The sequence below is a fragment of the Phoca vitulina genome, unplaced genomic scaffold (assembly GCF_004348235.1).
Source record: "Phoca vitulina isolate PV1807 unplaced genomic scaffold, GSC_HSeal_1.0 scaffold31, whole genome shotgun sequence".
Lineage (NCBI taxonomy): Eukaryota > Metazoa > Chordata > Mammalia > Carnivora > Phocidae > Phoca > Phoca vitulina.
In genome coordinates, this window is record NW_022589734.1 from 9181576 (window position 1) to 9204156 (window position 22581).

Below are 22581 nucleotides of genomic sequence, written 5' to 3' on the forward strand. Positions count from 1 at the left end.
CAGAAACACTTGTAAAAAAAGTTTTTATTGTATAATGAATTTCCAAATTTTTTCCCAAAAACTTGAACTAGCATACTACAACTAAAGCAAAGAGCAGTAAAAGTTAAATAATACCCAGTTTTTTCTTTCCTGTTTGAAAAGAGCAGACAAAATGAGGAGACTCCCACAGACATTTCTAATTCTTTTAGAACACACATTCTCATTTTCACATTGATTTATTTTTATAAAACAATTCTCCTTAGGGACCAAAATACACATTGCTACTTAGAACAGTATTCCTAAAACTTCAGCAGCCATCAGAATCATCTGGAAGGCTTATAAAACATAGACTGTAGGGACCTAACCCCAGAGTTTCTGATTCCTTAGGTTTGAGGTAGGTCCCGAGAAGTTACATTTCTAAGTTCCCAGACAATGTTGATAGTGTCAACTATATGGTGTCACCTAGAGTCACCATGTCATGCATTAGGTCCTCAGACCTTTTTCATCTTATAACTGAATGTTTGTTCCCTTTACCAGCTTCTCCTTATCTCCCCCCCACCCCCCCACCCCGCCCCAGCTCCTGGTGACTGCTTTTCTACTCTGTTTGTTTTTTCAGGGTCTTTTTACCTTGACCAATTTTAAACGAATATGTAACCTAAAACAGAAATGGTGCTTCAGAATAAAATTTCAGTATCAAGAAATGTCAAATCATATTAACCGACTTGAGTAAGTATCAATTAGTTTTTGTCTAATCCAAAATTACTTGGTGGGCAATCAAGACAGCATATCACAAAGTTATCACTCTCCCCAAAATATAATGCTTTCTTCAGAAAAAGCACCCTTTAGTCCCCCTGTGATGGAGACAATGGTGGATGAATTAACAGGAACTCAGAACAAAAGCATGGCTACAAGATGAACAAATAATACAAAAATGCATGAAACCAAAAAATAAGCACCTGGAGTTAACATTAGTCTCTTTATTATGTATCAAGTTGACATATTAAAAAATCCAGAAACTATATATATATATATATATATAATATTATAAATATATATGTAAATCAAATATTTTGAGTAAGTAGAGCATCTCAATTTTGAAGTAATTTTTAAAGTAAATTTAGGAAGTTAGAAAATGGTTGAGAAATGATAAAATAGACTCATATTTCAAACCGAATATAAAGACTTGTACTGAGCAGGAAGCAAATTGAACAAAAAAGGAATTCAGCGTGATGAAAGACAGCCTACCGCTTCAGTAGCCAAACAAATCCAGAATCATCATGAAGCATACAATCTTCGATGGGTTTCTATGACTTCCGTTGGAGCTGTTCAAATCTTTTACCAAAAATAGCTAAACATGGGCATAATAGCAACATATTTATCACCTTCTTGGTTCAAGCAATATTCACACATTCCTCATTAGCTTTCGGTAGCTGGAATATGCTTAACCCTTTAAAATAGGGTAACACTGTTTACCACTGCAAGAAAGACACACAGTAACACTTCAAAATCATGACAACTCTTTTTAAAATGTAATTAATTTAATTAGGGTGCCTATAGAAAGAAATCCAGAAAAGGAGAGCAGAAACCTTTCACTGTGACGTTTTTCACAAATTTAGATTCTAATTCAGTAGTTAAATAATGCTTGTGTCAAAATAGTGAACTGACTTTCTGCAAAGGGCGTCTTTGAACTGGTTTTTACTTGTGGAGCTGTTTTGTGTACTAAAGATTATCCACTTGTCAAGATGCCATCCTGAAGCCCAGATGAGTAGCTAAAGCTCATTCTATTTGCCCTCGGGACAGCTAAGCTTTGCATTTTTGATGACAATGGAATGCAGTAGTTTATGTCAGGTGTGTGTGTGTGTGTGTGTGTGTGTGTGTGTGTGTGTGTTGTTCTAAACCTTTGGTTTGAGGTTCACGTTACTTAATTACAAAGTAAGCATGAAGCAGGGGAACACCCTTTACAACTACCCTGCACTTTTCATTTTAAGGTCATGCATCTTGCAAAAATCTGATCTTGTCTTCATTTTAGTTCTAGGAATAGTTTATATAAGAACTATTTTTAAAATGCAACAAAACAGATATTTAAAATATTAAACTAAGTTCTCTTGCTTGCCTTAAATAGAGAAATATTGTATTTCTTATTTTAGATTGCATTTTGGAATTTAGGAAAGCAAAAGGAATCCTGAAGGTCTTCTGCAGTTATCCTATTAAACAACTATAAAACTTGAGAAACTGACTTTCTGTGTCTATAAGTTCACTCAGAATTCTGGGGACAAAAGCTTTGTTCCACAGAAAAGAAACTCTTGTTGATTAAGCTTGAAGTATTTTTTTTTTTTTTTGAGATTATTATCAACAGCAATTCAACTGATATCACTGAATAAAATAATATAGTTTCTTGATCTCATGACTCTGAGATCATGACCTGAGATGAGATGAAGAGTCCGACACTTAACCGACTGAGCTACCCGGGCGCCCCAAAACAATACTGTTTCTTAAGTAACCTTATTAAGTAGTATGCTTTATAATGCTTAAATAGTTAAGCAAAACATTTGTATCAAACCTTGGATATATATAATTCAAGTGATCTGTTTCTGAGAATACAGCCAAAATAGGGAGAAAACACAGTGGAATAATAATGAAAAGAGCGGTCTTAAATCTGCCATTAATCCAAAGCCCTTAAATGACTTTGTTGAAGTTTCTATATATATAGTAAAAATTGGACTAGATCTTTAAAATTTAATATCTAAAAATTCTATGATTAAAAAGTGATCAGATCCATATTAGAGAAAACAATCTAATACAATTCAGGAGGTTTGAGTGTCCTCCATGCACCCTCCTTGCCCCCTGTTCTCCCTAATTTCTTTTCTCGATTTTGTCCTGTCTCTCTTCCTTTCTTCCTCCTCCCCTCCTCTCTCTTCCTTCTCCGTCTTTCTCTAACTTCTCTAACTTCTTTTCTTGCTTCTTTTCTCTTTTCTTCCTCCTTCCCTCTCTTCTTTCCTTCTTTCCCTTCCTTCATTGTTTAGCTTATGGATCCTGCCTTTAATAAAAGTGAATAAATTTTACTAACATAGAGCATGAGGAAGTTATATCAACAACTTAAAAGAGGAGAGGGGGAAATAGGCAAGACACAGTTCAAAGAAGTGATAAGTACCTTGGATTAGAAAACAGCAGTCTTGGTAGAGCCACTTTATTTTTTTTATTTTTTATTTATTTACTTCAGAGACAGAGAGAGAGATAGGGAGCACACACACAGAGGGAGAGGGAGAAGCAGACTCCTTGCTGAGCTGAGAGCCATAAGGATGGATGCAGGAGCTCCATCCCAGGACCCTGGGATCATGACCTGAGCCAAAGGCAGACGCTTAACTGACCGAGCCACCCAGGCGTCCCTTGGTAGAGCCACTAAATGTGGCACCAACAAGAGGAAGACAGAGAGCTCTGAGCTGCAGGATGTGGACGGAGAGTGTCAGAGATGACTTGGTGAGTGAGAGATTGAAAATCATATTTAGATATTTAGAACTACCCAGACCACAGCCACTCACCAACACGTGATGGACTTTAGAAACTCCTTTGTCAACAGTTCAGGTTCTCTAGAAGACTCATCTCACCACGAAGAACTCCCAGAAGAGAATTAGTGTTCTACTCATGCAGTAAAATTAGTGGGGGCAAAAAGCAAACAAATCCTTGTCATATAAACAAAACTTGTCCTATAGAACACGTAGGGCAGGTGGGAGACAGCCCAGTACTGTAAAAAATTCACAGCCCTGATATTGACTTTTACGAGCTATTTGGCATATGACAAGTTTTTCTTTTTTTTTTCTTTGATTCTCAATTTCCTTATGCATAACATGGAGGTTATATTAATTCCCACGTAGGGATGATGTGAGGATTAAATGAAGCAACACTGCAAAGCACCCCACATAGTACCTGAAAATAATGGGTGCTCTCCCTTTATTTTCCTTTTTTTCCTTTTTTCCCCTTTTACCTGTCCCCCTTTTCCTTGCTCCTGATTCCTTCCCTCACCCTCTTACCATGGAAGGAACAGAAGTTTGCAATTAACAGCCCTTAACATCCAAATGTTCTGTTGAGTTGCTCCTCAACGTCTTTGGGTCTTTGTGGTGGGCAGTTCTTCCTAAGGACTCCCTGCTGACCTCAGTTTCCAATGGCCTGGACCCATGAGTGGATCTCCAGGGTGCTGTGGGGCATTTTTAAGATTTTCTCCTCAACCAGTTGGTTTTTATCCCCTTGGGGACTCTAACGTAATTCCTGGAACTAGAGCTTCCCTATGGCTATTTATTGGCAATGACTGACTCTTCCTTTTTTTTTTTTTTTTTTTTTAAAGAGTAGGTCTACCAGGAAGGAACGATGAGGCCTCTTCTAGGAATATAGGGGCAAACCGAGACATGATTTTTTGCTGCTTATATCACAGAACCACTGGGTTAACACTGAAATTATTTTTTCTGAGCATGTTGTAGGATCTCATTATATGTAAAATTTACTATGAAATCTTTCAATGGCACCTCTTGGTTTAATCCAGATTGATATTTTTAATAATCTCAGTAGAGATTCCATCTGGGGCACTGCATTCAAAGTGTGTCTCAGAAATACCTGAGAAGAGTTCCCTTTGGATCCAGCCATTGAACCCGATCAAGGGTTCCACACCATTTGACAATCAGTTTAGTTTATGAGGCGTGATACCTGTCATTGGTTTTTAGTTTAAAGAATGCAAAATAGAGATTCTGCCAAAGAAAGTGCTACCTGAGATAGGGCAATATTCCAAATCCATCAGGATGAAATAAGGGACTAGAACAAGGGAATGGACTTTTTTTGTTGACAAGAGAGCAATTTTGATGTTTGGCCTTGGGAAAATGTAGTAGTTGTTCCTGCTGAAGAAAAAAAAAAAAACAGTTTAAAAATAGAAGTTGTCCCTGGATACAGTTTATCAGAAAGCAATAAATATATCTGCCATGACGTATCCTTACAACTTTATTGAAACAGTTGCTGAGACTGAATAGTTTTCAAGATCCCTATGACTAGCTCCGTAGCTGTCACTGGGAGGGCTGTGCTCTTTCTGTGGAACATCGAGAAATCAACACAGGGGACAACTATCAGGACTCCACAGCCTGGCTCTTCACAGAGTCTGGGTGGGCTTCCCATTGCCTGCAGGCTTCTGAAGGAGCCGGGGGGGGGGGGCAGCTCATGCTGTCAAGCACAGCCGCTGTGCTGGCTCCTCTGAAAGCCTGAAACATTCCTTCTGTGCTAGAAGATACGTGAAGAAGAGCGGCCTTCATGAAACACAGTGCCATGGACATGGATCTGGTAGGCTGTTTGCACACAGAAAATGTCATCTCCAGAACGGAACAGTACACGTGTTGCTAAGAGATATTAGACGTCATTGCCACACCCAATATTTCAGAATCATCTGGTGATCTAACATTACTGAATATAACTGTCACTGAAGATCCTAAATTGTTTTATTATTTTAAACTTCTCAAAGGCAGCGTAATGAGTAGTTGAAAGTGTGGGCTCATGTTTCTAAGTTTACCTCAAACCTGTCAGTAAAAAAAGAAAATCTCAATTTTTGTTCTAATTATGCCTAATTAATATAATCTCTATCCAGATAACCCAGTACTCTGTATAATTGAGAAGCAGAGGTCTAGATTTTTGAGGTACCTCCCTAAGGTAATATCAGTAAGCCAGCCATTAGTCCTATGAAATCTATCACCAAGAAGGTGGTCAGCCCAAAAAGACACCTTGAGATGATTTGTTTGAGGAGATTTGTCGAAAGGATGCTTACATTTCTTGCCATTCAAAATGACAGAGTTAAGGGGCGCCTGGGTGGCTCAGTCGCTAAGCATCTGCCTTTGGCTCAGGTCATGATCCCAGGGTCCTGGGATCGAGCCCCGCGTCGGGCTCCCTGCTCCGCGGGAAGCCTGCTTCTCCCTCTGCCACTCCCCCTGCTTGTGTTCCCTCTCTCGCTGTCTCTCTCTGTCAAATAAATAAATAAAATCTTAAAAAAAAAAAATGACAGTTAAAATGTCTACTTGTTAATGTGGCTCTATGTCAAGACTTGCTTTGGTTTTCATCTAGTTAACTTTAGTTGAGACTTGTAAGACTATCAAGAATATATTCTGAATATTTTTCTGTGAGTATTCTCCAAATTTTGTCACAAGATTTAGTTATGAGCTAAAATATGGGATTTTTTTCTTATACTGAAGGCAATCTATATTTATTGTAGAAAACTGGAAAAGTGGAAAAACAAGTAAAAATGACTTGTAGTCTTACTGTTGAAATACGTCCACAGACTTTTAGTGTGTTTTCTTATAACTATGTACGCGTGCGTGCGTGTGTTTGTGTGTGTGTATACACATATGTACACACTTAGGACCAGACTGTATGTAGTGGCTTATCTTATGCCCTTTAAAAAACAAAACAAAACAAAAATAAGCATTTCTCCAATCTCAAATATTCTATAAGACATTATTTTTAATGTCTGCATTATTTTTTAATGCTGTCATCATTTGGATAAACCATATTTTATTTATTTTTAGATGGCTTAAACTGTCTCCAATCTTATAAATAATGTTGCCATAAATGGATATGAACATATTCAAGGCAGTATTACCAAGCTGTTTGGGAAGTTTCACCTGTGTGCACTTTGCCAGTGGTCGACCAGCCAGCGCTGGTCTTACTGGTCCTGCAATGATTAACAGTGATTACTTTAGGGAGGCAATTAGGATATTGGTTAAGAGCACAGAGCTCCATTCTGCTACTCAGTAGCACAGTCTTTAGCAAGTTATTAACCTTTCTGTGCATCATTTTCTTCATCTGTAAAACTGGGATTAAAATAATAACAAGTTCCAGAGTATTGTAAGGTTTAAATGAGAAAACAGATTTAAAGCTCTTAATATAACACCTGTCCCATAATAAGCACCGAGTGCTCACTATTATTAATCTTGTAAACGATCGATACTTTGATAGGCAAAGTATATATCACCATGATCTTGATTGGCATTAATTTATCCTTAGTGAATTTGAACATTGTTTCACAAGTTTCTTACTCTTTGTCTTTTGTATGATTAACTGTCTGGTCCCACCATTTACTCACCATGGTAGCCACAGAGATGAGCTGCCCAAGGAACCATGTCAGGCAAAAAATTGTTGCTCCAGGAGCTGAGAGTGCTGTCAGTCAGCCCCCTCAGCAGTCAGCCCCCTCGGAGATTACTTTAGCTGCAGAGGCTGCCGACCCAGAGGTCATCCATCTTCTTAGGGTGGCCCACATTCAGTGAATGATAGATGTGGAGCTATAAAAGAATGGACATCTTTTTTTAATTACTATTTAAAAATTTTAAAATTATTATTTACTATTTAAAAATAGTAAATTTTTGTGATTCATTCCATGACTATATCGATCAACTTTAGGCCAATACCACATTACCTTGATTACCACAGCTTCATACTGCATTTATTAATTTTCTAGGATACTCTTTTTAGGATTTTTTTTCAGGGTACTCTTCTTTTTCAAAATATTTTTTTTCCACTTTTACACATCATTCTCCCAAATGAGACTTAGACTCATTTTGTCAAGCTTCTATCCTATTTCTCCACCCCCATCAAAATTCCTGTTGGGAGTTGGAATACATTTAATTGTATTAAGCCTAAAAATGAACTTGGGTTATGGTGAACAAACTCTGTAAATTTACTAAAAATTATTGAATTGTACACTTAAAATGGGTGCATTTTTTGGTATTGAAATTGTACTTCAGTAGAACTGTTTTTTAAAAATGAGTTTTCTATGCAGAAACATTTTATCTTTAAGCCTTCTTTATGTATTTTTTAAAGACTTATTTATTTACTTAAATTGGGGAGGGGCAGAGTGAGAGGGAGAGAGAGAACCCCAAACAGACTCCCTGTTGAGCGCTGAGTGCTAAGCCTGACATGGGGCTGGATCCCCGGACCCCAAGATCATGACCTGAGCCGAAATCAAGAGTAACCAACTGAGCCACCTAGGTGCCCCAACCTTCTTTATATTTTTAATGATGTTAGTTGTCTTCACCTCCAGCAGGTTCTACCTGTTAACCATTTTTATTTTTTTTAAAGTAGTCTCAAGTGAGATACTGTGATTAAGTCTAGGGGCTGTGAAATCCGAAGAGTAGAATGAATAATGTGGCATCCATGTGATATCCTGCTAAGGGGATTAAAATGACAGTAGAATCACTAGAACAGTGTTTTTTTCTGCAGGGGTCCCAATCACCAATGTCTTTGGGGCTGAGCAGTTCATGTGGATGTGTACCATATCTTGGGGGGAGACAAGAGAGCATGGGAAAAGCTATGGACACTAAAAACTGGGTCCCACCCATAGAGGCATGCCAGTTTAGATTTTTTGAAGAACATAGTGCTAGCCAATCAAACCGCCTCTGTCATCTAAATTCAGCCCACTGTCCTCTGATTTATAGCCTTGTTTTATGGTCACCTGAAATTCATATTGAGTTGCCTACCCTGAGAATTCATCAGCAACATGACCATAAAGGGAACAAAAATTCATCATAACACATGGTAACTGCTGAATTAGAGGGAGCTGGCATTTCTACACAGTCTCCTCTAACCCAGAGATGACTTTTTAAAGAAAAAATACAGTGGGTATCTGGGAGAGCTACTGTGTATGAGAGAAGTCACGGGGGTTCTGTGCTAGCCCATTGAGTCTTTTTCTGTGCCTGATTCTAGGCACATATGATTCTTGTGCTGCTGCTTGTTCTTCACCAATTTTCCTACAACATCCACTAAGGACCTACTTGAAAGACTTAATTCATACTCTAAATTGAAGTTAGAAAATGATCAAGATGTTTTTAAAATTTATTTTTAATTGAAATATAATTGACACATAATGTTACATTAATTTCCGGTGTACAACATAGTGATTTGACAACTCTATACATTATTCTATGCTCACCACAAGTTAGCTACCATCCGTTACCATACAAAACTATTATAATACCATCAACTATTCCCTGTGCTGTCCCTTTTATCTCTGTGACTTATTCATTGCATTACTGAAAGCCTGTATCTCCCACTCTCATTCACCCATTTTGCCCATTCCCTTGCTCTGGCAACCATCAATCTGTCCTCTGTATTTATGGGTCTGCTTTTCCTTTTTTGTTTGTTTGTTTTGTTTTTTTGATTCCACATATAAATGAAATCATATGGTGTTTGTCTTTCTCTGTCTGACTTGTTTCACTTAACATAAACCCTCTCGGTCCATTCATGTTGGAAATGGCAAGATCTCATCCTTCTTTATAGCTGAGTAATATTCCATTATATATATAAATATAAAAAATATACTCTACATTATGTAATATAATTTATAATAAATAAGTATATATACCACAGAAGATGATCAAGATTTAAAATTCATTACTTGACTCCTTATAATTATCAAAATATATTTCTTCCTGCTAATATCTGGGTAGCAAATCTTGTGCAATGCTTAATAATGTAATCTTATATCATAGGCTTTTTGGTTAAAAATTATATATATATAATTTTATAATTTATTAACATGCTTATTTTAGTAAATTATAAAAGGCCAATTATATTTTTACAACACAATTTCTGTATTTTTATATTTTAATTGACATGTAAGTCTTTTTCTTACCCAAAGACTCTTGCCCAATGGCTCACTGAAGGAACGAATATGAATTCATTCATATGGATTTGTGTTAGGTTGGTTCTGATTAGAAGGGGCTTATATCTTAAAATGATACATAACCTCACCAAATGAAAACACTACTATTTAGTATATTAATTTAATCTTTGACAATTAAAAATCTCATCCTTGTCTTACAGTTTTTGAGAAGACATTTTGTTTACATAATATTTAGGATTGCCCAGTAAATTATATTCTCTTAATGTAATATGTCCTTTAATATTTTTCTAATTGTGAATGTCTTTATTTTAAAGTTTTAGTTAAAAATATTGTATATGTTGTACAAATGGAAAAGTAGTGACCAGTATCACTAAATTTTATAGGTAATACTTATCTTCTTACAAAAAATTTCATACAGCTTAATATATTATATATTATTATTATATATTGCAAATGTTAATATTAATATATTATTATATATTATTATTATCTTTATAATTGATCCAGTTGATCTAATTACTTGAATTTTATGTTTCTCTTAGAATAGGTCTCTTTCAGGGTCACAATAGTCTTAAGCTTCTTTTTTATTTTATTATATAAGACATTTCATAAAATCGGTTTTGATTAATGACACCATTAACCAAAATCTTCTCTGAATTATTTAAATCTTTAAATTACTTAAGTTATGGTAAAATTAAATTTAAGGCTTTAAACTTTATTTGGGGATTCATCTTCTACCAAAAATTCTCCTTCCCTGAAACTATTATAATTATACCTCAGTCTGTATTTTATCACAGTTTCCCTAACAGATGAATAATTATCAACTAATGATCTCCTGAGTTAAATTTCATAACCATGACAAGCTTCCAGAAGGTGGATTGCTGAGAAATTTAAGAAGGTTTGACCAAACTTATAGACAAGTTGCTTACCAAAGGATACATTGACAAAGAGCCTTGTGCTGTTGCATTTAATGGGCAGAGTGCAAACCATTGTTCTAATAACACACACGTTTCAACATAGAGAACAAAGAAGGCATCATCATCACCATCAACCACTCCCACCCCACATCTCTATATTGACCACCATTTAAAAACTCAGAACAGGAACTCTGCAATTTAATGAAATCTTGAACAAGTTTCCCCATCCAATTCCTCTATTATCTACTAAGACACAAAGGTATCCCAGCCCCAATAAGTGGTAGTCTTTGCTATCAACATCTTGATGGCATTTTTTTTAAATAAAGAGACTTTCTTCCAAAGTACTTACAGTCTCTAAATTAGCTGTTAACTGTAGCACAGCTATTTTTTCCTCTTCTTCAGAGTTAAAGTTTACTCCTTAAATCAAAAATAAAGATTCTTAATCACAAAGGACTTGGCATATTTTAGAATGTAAGGAGATAGCACTGTAATTAATTTCTAAAAGATATAACAAATATTCTCATAGGTTAGTTTGAATCAATGAAAGCTTCTAAGACAGAAAAATTTATTGTTTTTGAAACTACTAAATATGAATTCTGAGTATTTTCCATTTGCTGTAACTATTTGTCAAAATTTGATAAAGTGAACTTTGCCCCCAAGTAGTTGGTAGCTAGAGCATAAGCGAGAAGTCTGCTGTCACAGCTGATGGGAGTTTTAATTAGGATGGAGAATAGATGTCTAGGGTTGGAGATAAACTTTCCCTCCAGTAGCAGTCTAAAGAAATAATATTGGATTTCTAAGATATTACTCTCATTACCATTTTCAAGGGGAAAAGAGTGAGAAAACTCAGAGAAGCAAGCATTAAAACATCTGTCCTCCCTTATAGCTGATGAAATCCAAAAAGTTCTGGACCAAGAACAATGCAAAACAGTAAGTCACTCTTTCTGAATTACAGGGAGATTATAGGTCACAACAAGCAATAACAGATTAATTTGTAAGATGTACACACACACAAAAATAGGATGAGTGTGTTCATAAGCATCCTTAATGATTTTCATCAGTTGACTGTTTGATATTGAATTTAGTTTCTGATGCCTTGAAAGAGTCTTCCAGTTTTAGAAATAATAATTTCTAACATTTATTCTTGGGCACCATGATAAGTACTTTATATATATTGTTTAACTCTTATATACTCTTTTTTTGGAGATGGGGAAATTAAGCTTAGAGAGATTAAATAACAGCTACTAAGTGGTAGAGGTTGGATTCAAATCTAACTCTATTTACTCTTGATATCAGAAGGATACTAAAATCAGATACTTACTTCTGATGAATTTGGAGTAACATGGGCTTCTCACCTGTAAAATCTTGCTAACCTACCAAGAGAAAAAAAAAAACCTGAGATAAAGTATATGAAAGAATAATGTCAGACTTTGGACATAAGGCAGAGCAGGGCAGTGATTCCTGAGAGAAGGGGGACAGAAGACAAGTTCTATAATTGCCCTGGTGTACTACTTAGGGAGAGTCTTTAGGTCACAACACAGGAAGGGAGCAGAGACAATGGTCAGACTTGGTGCTGTCTCAGTTGAAGGGTCCACCTTGGGAATATGGAGAAGCAATAGCAGCCAAAGTTAGCAGAGAAGACTACCAGGTTGAAGAGGGCTGCAGAGAGAAAGAGATGCAGACATTTTCACAGGCTTCCTCTCTAGAGTACAACTGCTTTATCCATGCAAAGAACCTATCTGAGGCCAGGGAAAGAACCACCTGAAAAGATTAAAGGCAACAATCTCCAGAATTTACACAGGGTCAGTAACAGTACCTGTTCCCACCAGCCAGAGTGATAAAAATAAAAACAAAAACAAAACTCTAGTTGATAGGAAATCTTCAGTTGGAGAAATTAGTCCTAGACTAAATGCTACCTGCATCTCACCTTACAAAGCTTAAAGTATGCCTCAAAAGGATCAAACTAGTTACAAGTAAACTGATTGCATTCCAAATAAAGTTCAAGGTTATTTATAGGAATACAAAATATCCAACATCCAACAAAGTACAATTTATAATATATGGTATTCAATCAAAAATTATCAAGCAAGCCAACAAGCAGTAAAATGTGACTCATAATGAGGAAAAAAATCAATCAGTAGAAAGAAACAAAGGAATTAAATGGATGATAGAGATAGCACACATGGACATTCAAAGTTATTATAATATACTTCATATATTCAGGAAGTTAAAGAAAAGATGTGTCATATTAAATAGAGTCATAAATATATGAAAAAGACTAAAATCAAAATTCTAGAGATGAAAGCTGCAGTGTCTAACATTAAAAATACACTTGATGGGATGAACAGCAGAGTACATCCTGCAGATGATTACTGAGCTTCTCCATTTCTGTTGAGCAGCTCTGTTGTGTTCAGTTTGAATGTTATTGGACATAGAGTTCTGTCGCTATAAATTTAACACTGGAAAATATTTTTAAAAAAAGAAAAAAAAACTTAAAAACAAGCAGAGAAAAGGCCCCATACATGTGCAAAAGATAAAAGGTGAGAAGGATAATGTATTTCTTGTAAGAAACAATGCAAGCCAGAGGACAATATAGCAATATATTGAAATTACTGAAAGAAAGAAATGATTATTTCAGAGTTCTCTATCCAATGAGAATATTATTCCAAAAAAGAAGATGAAATATTTTCTTTTTCAGATATGATAAAGCTAAAAGATTTCATCAGCAATAGACCCACACTATAAGAAATGTTAGTCTTTCAGGAGAAAGAATATAATACTAGATGAAAATACACAGATACATACAAAATACTTTGTTTTGTTTTGTTTATTTTAAAGATATTTGACTGTTTAAAGCCAAAGTGATGATGTATCAGGGAGTTTACAACATGTAGAAGTAAAATTTTGATAAAAATAGCACTGGGGCTGGGAGGGGGTTGAAAAGGAAACAAACTACTGTAAAATTCTTACATTGTTCCTGAAGCATTATAATATTACTTGAAAGTAGACCAGTAAGTTAAAGATGTATACTATAGACACTGAATCAACCATTAAAAAATCAAAACTAAGATTTACGGTTAATAAACTAACAAAAGGTATAACATAGAAACTATTAAAAAGCCAATTAATCAAAAAAAAGTTAGGAAAAATAGAACAAAGAACAGATGAATCAAATAAAAAACAAATAGCAAGATGATAGTTTTAAACTCAAGAATGTAAATGATCATGATAAATATAAGTGGTCACCATATTAAAAGATGAGATTGGCAATTTGGATTAAAACAAAAAGGCAAGGGGCACCTGGGTGGCTCAGGTGTTAAGACCTTCAGCTCAGGTCATCTCAGGGTCCTGGAATCGAGCCCTGCATCGGGCTCCCTGCTCAGCGGGAAGCCTGCTTCTCCCTCTCCCACTCCCCCTGCTTGTGTTCCCTCTCTCGCTGTCTCTCTCTCTCTTTCAAATAAATAAATAAATAAAATCTTTAAAGCAAAACAAAACAAAACAAAAAACAAAAAGGCAAGACCCAACTATATGTTGTCTATAAGAAATAAATTAAAGGAAAAAGGTGGAAAAGATATATCATGGTATGACTAATCAGAAGACTGGAGTAGCTATACTAATCTAATACAAAGTAGATTTCTTTTTTAGGATTTGTTTATTTATTTGAGAGAGAGAGAAAGAGAGAGAGAGCATGAGCTGGGGGAGGGACAGAGGGAGAGGAAGAGAGAATCTCAAGCAGCCTCCCTATTGAGCATGGAGCCCAACATGGGCTGGATCTTACAACCCTGCGATCATGACCTAAGCCAAAACCAAGAGTCATATGCTCAGCTGACTGAGCCACCCAGGTGCCCCTCATGCAAAGTAGATTTCTGAATGCATAATCCAAAATGTTAATGCCCCGAATAACAGAATAAATCAAGTAAGTGAAGAAAAAACTTATAAAAGAGCAAGAAGAAATAGAAAAATCCACAATTAGATTCAGAGATTTTAACACCCCTTCTCAATAATTATAGAGATGGAATGACAATTAGATGGACAATTCATGGGCCATAGAATACTTGAACAATACAATCAACCAATTTGATCTTACACTTACAGAACACCACACCCAACAAGAGCAGAATACGCAATGTACTTAGTACATTGATCAAATGGACCACATTTTAGACTGTAAAACAAGTTTCATTAAATTTAAAAGAATTCAACTCTTTTAAAGTATGTTTTATGAAAATAGAATTAAATTAGAAATCAATAACCAAAAGGATTCTAGAAAATTCCTGAAATTTGGAAACTAAATAATATAATTCTACATAGTCCATGGGTCAAAGAAAAAATCAAAAGTAAAATTAGGATGAAAGTAAAAACACAACATACCAAATTTTGTGGGATAAAGCTAAAGCAGTGCTTAGAGAAAAATTTATATCCATAAATGCCCATTAGAAACATCACATAATAAAAAAATAAATAAATAAAAAAGAAAATAAGAAAAGTCAAAATCATTGACCTCTGCTTCTGTCTTCAGAGACTAGAAGTGCAAACTAAAACCAGTGTTTGCAGATGTAAGGAAATAATAAACATGTGGGCAGAAATCAATAAAATAAAAAAACCAAAAGAGCAAATCAATGAGACCAAAAGCTGCTTCTTTGAGTAGGTAAAAAAAAAAAAAACAACAGACTGATTAGAAAAGGGAGAACACCAATTATCAATTATCCAGCTGACAGATATAAATCTACCTATGTTTTAAAAAGTGAAAGAATATTATGAACAATTTTATGCCAAAAACCTGACAATTTAGAGTAAATTGACAACTTTCTTGAAAAACATAAACCAACAAAATCACTCTAGAATAGATATCTAGAATAGCCTTATATCTATAAAATAAATTGAATTTGTAGTTTAAAATCTTTCCACAAAGAGAGCTTCAGGCTGAGTTAACTTCACTAGGGAATTTTACAAATTTTTAAAGAAGAAATAATACCAAGTCTATACAAACACTTCTAGAAAACTGAACAGGATAGAGCACTCAACAATTCATTCTATGAGAGCAGGATTAGCCAGATATCAAAACCAGAAGAAGATATTAGAAGAAAAAAATATAGACCAATAATCTTCATAAACATAGATGCAAAAATAACAAAAATTTTCTCATAGAATCTATCAGTATTTTTAAAAAAGTGATAATACAATATGACCAAGTAGTGTTGATCCTAGGAATACAAGGTTGGTTTAACAATGGAAAATCAACCAACATAATTCATCATAGTCACATACCAAAGCAAAACAAAACATCTGATCTTCTCGATAGATACTGGAAAAAGCCACTGACAAAATTAAATATTTATTTTTGATAACAATTCTCAGCAAACTATAAATAAAAGGGAAATTTTTCAACCGGATAAAGGAATCTAATAAAAACCTACAGTTAACACATAGATCAATGGACTAGAATAGAAAATCCAGAAATAAACCCATAATTATATAGTCAATTAATCTTTGACAAAGCATATCCAAGAATATCCAATGGGAAAAAGACAGTCTCTTTGATAAATAGTGCTGGAAAAACAGCAACATACAAAAGAATGAGACTGGATCACTTTCTTGTACTATACACACAAATAAATTCAAAATAGATTAAAGGGGCACCTGGGTGGCTCAGTCGTTAAGCGTCTGCCTTTGGCTTGGTCATGACCCCTGGGTCCTGGGATTGAGCCCCGCATTGTGCTCCCTGCTCTGTAGGAAGCCTGCTTCTCCCTCTCTCACTCCCCTGCTTGTGTTCCCTCTCTCGCTGTGTCTCTCTCTGTCAAATAAATAAATAAAATCTTTAAAAAAATGGGTTAAAGACCTAAATGTGGAACCTGAAACCATTAAAATCCTAGAAGAGAACACAGGCAGTAACAGTAACTTCTTTGACATCAGCCATAGCAACTTTTTTCTAGATATATCTCCTGAGGCAAAGGAAACAAAAGCAAAACTAAACTATTGGGACTTCATCAAAATGAAAAGCTTCCACACAGTGAAGGAAATAAACAACACAACTAAAAGGCAAGCTATGGAATAGGAGAAGATATTTACAAATGACATATCTGATAAAGGGTTAGTATCCAAAATCTATAAAGAATTGATAGAACTCAACATCCCTTCCTAAAATAATCCAGTTAAAAATTGGCAGAAGATAGACATTTCTCCAAAGAAGACATACAGACCCATGAAAAGATGCTCCTTATCATTTACCATTAGGGAAATGCAAACCAAAACTGCAATGAGATATCATCTCATACTTGTCAAAATGGGTAAAATCAACAACATAAGAAACAACAGATGTTGGAGAGGATGTGGAGAAAGGGGAACCCTTATGCACTGTTGGTGGGAATGCAAACTGGTGCAGTCACTCTGGAAAACAGTATGGAGTTTCCTCAAAAAGTTAAAAATAGAAGTACCTTATGATCTAGCAATTGCACTACTGGGTATTCCCCCAAAGAATACAAGAACACGAATTCAAAGGGATATATACACCCTTATGTTTATCAGCAGCATTATTTACAATAGCCAAGATATAAAAGCGGCCCATGTCCATTGATTGGTGAATGGATAAAGAAGATGTGGTGTATATACACAATGGGAGATTATTTAGCTGTGAAAAAGAATGAAATCCTGCCATTTGCAATGATATGGATGAAACTAGAGAGTATAATGTTAAGCAAAATGTCAGTCAGAGAAAGACGAATATCATATGATTTCACCCATACGTGGAATTTAAGAAAACAAACAAGCAAAGGGGAAAAAACAATATATATATATATATATACACAATATGTATATATACATAGAAAGAGAGAGAGAGAAAGAGAGCATGCGCGCGCGTGCAAGAGAGAACCCAAGAAACAGACTCTTAACTATAGAGAACAAACTACTGGTTACCAGAGGGGAGGTGGGTGGGGGGATGGGTTAAATAGGTGATGGGGATTAAGGAGTACACATGTTGTAATGAGCACATGTAATGGTGTATGGAAATGTTGAATCACTATATTGTATATCTGAAACTAGTATAACACTGTATGATAACTAACTGGAATTAAAATAAAAACTTAAAGTAAATAATACATTAAATAAATAAATCAATTAAATAAATAAGGAAATAAACCATACAGCTAATATCATCCTTAATGATTAATATCTATAAGACTTTCCCCTAAGATCAAGATAAAAATATCCTTTTACCATTTCCATTCAGCATAGCACTGTAGGTTCCAGCATTGCTATAAAGAAGGCAAAATAAAAGATATCAAAATTGGAATGGAAGGAATAAATTCTATTAGTATTAACAGATGACAGAACTGTCTATGTGGAAAATCCTCCAGAATCTACAGAAAATTTTCTAGAAACAAAAAGTGAGGTTAGCAGTATTGTAGGATACAGGCCAATAATAAAAATTTAGTTTTATTTTTATACACTAGCAGTGAGCAATTGGAAGTTGGAATTAAAATAATAACATTTTACAAAGCATCAAAAATGAAATATTTAAAGTTTCACAACAAATGTGTAAGACACACAACAAGCTATTGAACATTGTTGATACAAATTTTAAAAATAAAAGACATGGGAAAACTAAGAATAATTTTCTTGGTTAGGAAAACTCAGTATTCTTAAGACGACACTTTCTTTAAGTTGATCTATAGATTCAATTAAATCTCAATTAAAAACCCAACAGGCATTTTGATGGAATCAAGCTTATTTTTAAATTCATATAGAAACAAAAATGACCTAGAATAGCTACAGATAACTACAAAAAGATAGAACAAAGTTTGAGGATTTACAGTATCTGCTTTTAGATACCGTATTACCTTATAACATTAATCAAACAATGTGGCATTGGCACAAAGATAGAGAAATAAATCAATGAAATAGAATAAAGAAGCCAGAAATAAGCTCGAACATACATGACCAAATGCTGTTCAAGGACAGTCAATGGAGAGATTATAGTAGCTCCAAAATATGATGCTGGATCAATGTAGTAGACAGCTACATGCAAAAAAAATGAAACTTGACCTATACATTGAAACATATAAAAATTAACTCAAAATGGTCCATAGACCCAAGTATAAAACCTTTAAAATGGCTAGAAGTAAATATAAAATCTTTGCGATCTTGGGTTAAGCAATAATTACTTAAACACATCAATAGTATAATCCCAAGGAAAAAAAAAAAGAAAAGAAAAAATATATTGGTCTTTATTGAAATTAAGAAATTCATTTATTTGAAAGATGGTATGAAAAGAATGCAAAAACAAGCCACGGACTAAAAAAATATAGTTGCAAATCATATATTTGATGAAGAATTTATATCCAGAATATGGAAAGAACTCTCTATAATTTGACTATTGTTGATAATCCTGATATAAACATCAGGGTGCATGCATCCCTTCAAATCAGTATTTTTGTATCCTTTGGAAAATTCCAGTGGTGTGATTGCTGGATCATAGCGTAGTTCTAGTTTTAACCTTTTGAGGAAACTCTATACTGTTTCCCAGAGTGTGTTGCACCAGTTTTCATTCCCACCAACAGTGCAAGAGGGTTCCCCTTTCTCCACATCCTCATCAACATCTGTTGTTTCCTGTGTTGTTCATTTTAGCACTAAATTCTATACCTGAAACCAATGTTACACTGTATGTTAACTAACTGGAAATAAAAACTTGGAAAAAAAGTTTCTTCACTTAGAATAAATAATAATGAAATAAATGACTCAATTAAAAATGGGCAAAAGATTTGAACAAATAGTTCACCAGAAAAATACATCGATGGCAAATAAACATGAAAAGATGCTTGGTTTCTGCTCAGGTCATGACCTTGAGGTCATGGAATTGATCCCTGTGTTGGGCTCTACTCAGTGCAGATTCTGCTTGAGATTCTCTCTCTTGCTCTCCTTCTGCCCTCCCCCCATCTTGCTCTCTTATCTCTCAAATAAGTAAAATCTTAAAAAAAAAAGTGGGAAAACAATTTGGCAGTTTCCTAAAAGTTTGAACATTTACTTACCATAAATTCCAGATATTCCACCGAGAGTAATAAAAGTGGTGACATAAAGGTCTTCACCCAGAGACTTTTACATGAACATTTGTAGCAACTTGATTTGGAATACTTAAAAACTGGACACAAGACACATATCCATCACCAGGTGAATGGATAAACAATTTGTGGTATATCCTTATAATGAAACATTACTCAGTGTAAAACGGTTATTGATTTATGGAACAGCATGGTAAATATCAGAATCATTATGTTAAGTGGAAGAAGATAGGCCAATAAAAGTACACACCGTATGATTCTAGTTACATAATATTGTAGAAAATTCAAAACAGTCTACTGCAGCTTTCAGTGGTTGCCTCTACACAGGCTTGAGGGAGGGGCAGATGGAAGGGAGTAATGTGGGCCACCAGGAAAATTTAGGGTGGTGGCTGTGTTCACTGCCTGGATATGGTGTGTGTACAAGTATTAAAGTTATCAATTATACTCTTCAAATATGTAAAGTTTATTGTATGTTAATTATAGCAAATAAATCTACAAAAAAGCATGTAAGAAACAAATATATATTACTCTAATGCATTTGAAAATCTTGGATTATAACTTTGGTCTGTCTTATCTGACTTCTCTTGCGTCATTAACCACAATTGTTTGAAACATTATTAAAAAAAACACTAGGGCTAAAAAAACGAAACCCAAAACCAAAAAAAACACTAAGGCTGAGTGGTCAGCTAGCAATAACCCCCATGATTATCAGTACATGGATAAGGATATATAAGAACATATTCAGTTGTTTGGGTAACTGTTCTTTTTAGTTTATTAAAGTTATTAGTGCCTATCCTTAAGCAAAATTATGTTTTGGACTATAATTATTATTTATTAATAATTATAGAAGCTAAGATATCCATTAAATAACACTTCAAGAAGTATCCTATTTTTTTTTTTTTAAGATTTTATTTATTTATTTGACAGAGAGAGAGACAGCGAGAGAGGGAACACAAGCAGGGGGATTGGGAGAGGGAGAAGCAGGCTTCCCGCTGAGCAGGGAGCCCGATGCGGGGCTCCATCCCAGAACCCTGGGATCATGACCTGAGCCGAAGGCAGTCGCTTAACCAACTGAGCCACCCAGGTGTCCCAAGAAGTATCCTATGTTTTACAATTATAGTTACTCAATATGGACATGATACAACTTTGAGCTTTCATTCTATAAAAAATATTTTAAAGAATCTTTGCAGGGTAAGAATTGTATAATGATTTTTTTTCTGAGAGAAGAGAGAAGGAATCTTGCTTCTGGGCCTCATGGTAGATCAGCTTCTCTCTCTGACTTGTATGACCATGGGCAAGTTTATTTGATCTCCGCAAGACACACTAAGCTCTTGCATTGCCTCCATCCTGAACAAATTAGCCACAGAGGATGGAAACACTGTAGACTGGAATTAAGAAATGTGCCTCTGGATCAACCGTATCCATTTCTGCAAAGGACTATTACATAATGACACAAATAAAAAAAAGGAGACAAACATTTTCTCATATTGAAAAATAAGCACTGGGCTATCTTGTTCCTAGGATTTCCTGAGATGGGGAAAAATCATGTTCACCACTGCTTTTTGGGGATTCTTAAATTTAAAATATAGACTCTCACCTGATAGCTGTCTCCACTATAATGCCTGAATTTGGGCACCTTGCCAGAGACCACCCTGTTTGTTGGTCTTAGCAGAAAGATCCTGCAGTAAAATTGTCTACACCCACAAGGTCAACTGCCATAGAGAGGTGTGACAGGAAAACTGCTATTTCAGAGCAATGCTTCTCAAACTTCAATGTGCACATATAAGGAATCCTCATTCAGGAATCCTGTCCATATGCAGACTCGGGTTTGGTAGGGAAAGGCCTGAGATCTGGGGCTTCGGTTGGACGTCTGTTTGATACCATTGCTACTGGTCAGTGAATCACACTTTGAGTAACAAGGTCTTTGACTTTTGTTGGGCCCATTGCTGGGATGTGAAGATTTGCTATTCTATCTCAGAATAGCTGTTAGAAAACTCATGGATCGGAAATTATCTGAACTAGTTAGAATTAGGAGTGGCTACATGTGCCTATTAGTAGGTTCAACAAGATAATTTCTTTTTCATGTAGAAGTCCTGAGGCAAAAAATCCAAGGCTGGTATTGTGGCTCCGCAATGTCCAAAACCCATGTTCCTTCTATCCTGCTGCTCAGCTGTATTTAGTACATCATTCCAGGAGCGAAGATGGCTATTTGGCTGGCAGCTGTTTAGTTTTGAGTTGGCAAGAAATAGTAAGATTCTAGAAAAGGCTATGCCTTATACCTCTACTAATATTTCTTGGAAATCACATAAAAATTTTCTACTTACAGAGAAGAAACATCATTTACATAGGCCAAATTACCTCATGGCCACATCCAGGTACAAAGGAGTCTGGGCAGAAAGGTGCCCATCTCAAAAATGAGATTCTGTATTAAGACAGGGTCGGGGGGGTGGGGGCTGGGCTTTGGGAGGCAACTAGCAGTTCCTGCCACAGTATCACTACACTGATTTTGATTAAAGGAGCTGCATTTCTTATTGCATTAAAGCTCAGCCCACCAATTAGCCATGTAACGCTGTACTTAACCTAGACAGATCTTAGGTTTTTTCTTGTAAAATGACAGGTGTGGACCAGGAGACTGAAATTGCAGGAAGGTCCTAGAGGGATAAATTAAGTGGAACCACCACCTCATGGTTAAGACATAGAGGATGAACTCACTGGCCTGTTTGCCAGGCAAGAGTAACATCTAATTGTAGAACTTGCTCTTTTGTAATATATCCCTCTTGTATTCTTTCATCCAACCTGCCCTCAATGTGCAACATGGTTTACTGTGGGTATTATGCCTTATTATTGTCCTATTTCCCTTCCTTGATAGGGATAACACTTTCAAAATATTTACTAAGTAGTAGTAAAAGAGTAATATCTACCAAAAATTTGAAAAATGCTATTTATTTAGAAGTTTCTGCTGATGTTTAAAGGAGGGCTTCTGGTTCCA

General features: G+C 35.3%; 1 long non-coding RNA gene across 4 annotated transcripts in view; it reads left to right on the plus strand.

Moving 5' to 3' along the window:
* Positions 1-22581, plus strand: part of LOC116645054 — a 266603-nt gene that overhangs the window by 53010 nt on the left and 191012 nt on the right. The window contains exon 1 of one of the 4 annotated variants that reach the window (XR_004301884.1): positions 603-705. The exons of the other annotated variants lie outside the window; for them this stretch is intronic. This is a non-coding gene — a long non-coding RNA (uncharacterized LOC116645054). Of the gene's footprint in view, positions 1-602; positions 706-22581 lie in introns of those variants that run through there. 4 annotated transcript variants of the gene reach the window in all.